Source organism: Rattus norvegicus, chromosome 6, assembly GCF_036323735.1.
Source record: "Rattus norvegicus strain BN/NHsdMcwi chromosome 6, GRCr8, whole genome shotgun sequence".
In the NCBI taxonomy this organism is placed as follows: domain Eukaryota; kingdom Metazoa; phylum Chordata; class Mammalia; order Rodentia; family Muridae; genus Rattus; species Rattus norvegicus.
In genome coordinates, this window is record NC_086024.1 from 115,263,219 (window position 1) to 115,265,398 (window position 2,180).

A 2,180-nucleotide genomic window follows, 5' to 3' on the forward strand; every position below is an offset into this window, starting at 1 on the left:
ACTTTATTCTTTTTCATTGGTTATTTCATTTATTTACATCTCAAATGCTGTCCCCTTCCCAGTTTCCCCTTTGCCACCTCCTCATCCCATCCCCCCTCTCCTTTGCCCCTATGAGGGTGCGACCCTCCCACCCCCATTCCCACGTCACCGATAAAAATTAGTCGCTTTTTTTTTTTTTGGTTCTTTTTTTCGGAGCTGGGGACTGAACCCAGGGCCTTGCGCTTCCTAGGTAAGCGCTCTGCCACTGAGCTAAATCCCCAGCCCCAATTAGTCGCTTTTTATACAGCTATACAAAGTTCTTAATGTTTCTCTGGAAATGGAATAAAATGGAATTTTGCAATTACATTAAAAAGTTACCTTTGCCTAAGAAACAGTATTTACCTGTGTGTACCACTGACTGACAAAATTCTCTGCTCTCCAGCAGCCTAATTAAGTGTCAAAATATGTACCTCATATTATAGGATTTCCAGAAAAAGATACAGACAGACAGACTAACAGACAGACAGATAGACACACATACACACACACACAAATATACACATACACAAAATTTTCTGTGCCTCCAAATAGAGCATCACAGCCTATCTGCAAGCTCATACATAATTGCTGAAGAATTAATAGTGAAAACAAAAATTCTTTCAGTGATGAAAAAACACTCAGCAGTTCCATTTACCTCTCTTTACTTCAACTCTAAGCAAGGAATCTCAGTCATCTGCTACTCCACATATGCTTGTCAAATAAGGACTTGATTTGGTAGCAGTTGGACCCAAACCCGTCTTCCTCATCAGCGTTCCCCTCTCTGATTCCAGAGTCTCCTTTCTCTTTACCATTTACAGGTGTCCCTTGTTTGTCAATTTTGTCCTTTTTTTTTTATTTAAGTTTGTTATGAAACTCTCTATCGATTTCCACCTTGTTAGATTGTGCATTTGCACTTTCGCAGTCAGAGTCTTTCTGAAATTTCATTGGACCATCTTGACAGATAGTAAATCTTCCTCTGCTACCTCAGTAAACCCCCACGTCCTGTCTTGAAGCAAAAGGAACTCCTGGGACTAATTGCCTCTTGGTATCATTTCTGAGTTGCCTGTTTTCTGCTCTGGCCTTGGGACTTTGTATACTCCAGCTTCCCTGTGCTCTTGGCCGTCTGTTGCTTTCTGGCTGTCTGGCAAAGGCCTGGCTAGAACGGGGCTCCTTCTCCCAACAGATGCTGGACCAGGTAAGTGGGCCAAGGCAGTAGATGCTGCTTGTACCGTGGTTGAACTTTTTCTCAAAGGGTCTAACTGAGGGCTTGATCGATCTCGGGCTAGCTGTGGTTTTACAGATCTTGTGTCTTGTGTGAAGGCAGAACCGACTGCACTGCTCGGGGATAAGGTACCACTACTTGACGCTTCTGTTCCAAGGACGCTAAGGAGCTCCCAGCAACACCAACAGCATCCAACTGCTGCTGCCCAACTAATGCACTTATACTGAACTGATTATATACGAGCATCCTCCCGAAAGGTCCGTAGTAACCCACTGACCGGAATGAAGAAGACGAATCTAATGAAGACTGAGCAATAGCTGGGTCCTGAGGCAAAGAACATTGAGGTTTCAGTGGCTACAGACAAGTGGGGTCTTTAATGTCACTCCCGTGGAATATCATATATTCAAAGACTTTATCTGGAGGCAGTTTTGGATGATCTGTTGGTATGTCTGTTCTACTGAAGGATCAAACTTTGACAAAGGCTACGGTGGAGTTCTCAGTGTCGATGGTGTAGAAGATGCCCTCAGAGCAGATCTCCACCTGGGAAAAGAGGCTGATCTTGTTACCAATGTAAGGGGTGTTCTGGCTCGTGGCACATGGTACCGCCTTTGAGCGATGCCTACACTCAGGCAGATCCCCTGCTGAGTCCACTGCGCCACACATCCACCACCTCAGTCCATCTGTGCCACACAGCAGCCATCTGAAAACCAGTGGGGCAGCAGCCGACTATGCCCCTTACCCTCCCCCAGCCTCCACCCCTCTACCCTTTGTAATCTTGCTGGACTTGGTATTGTGGCTTCGAGCTTTGTGTTTTTCTGGGGTTCCTGGGTCTGTGAACATGTGAATCTCTGCACTTATGTGTGTTTCTTGTCCCTCTTCTTTAGCTCTTTTCTTCTGTTTATTTTGTCCTATCCTTATTTGTTTGGTTATGTTTTATTTT

At 44.9% G+C, this 2,180-nt stretch overlaps 1 pseudogene; it reads right to left on the reverse strand.

Moving 5' to 3' along the window:
- Window positions 1-708: 708 nt before the first annotated feature.
- On the reverse strand, window positions 709-1,903 carry Lsm14a-ps1 (LSM14A mRNA processing body assembly factor, pseudogene 1; annotated as a pseudogene).
- Window positions 1,904-2,180: the final 277 nt, after the last annotated feature.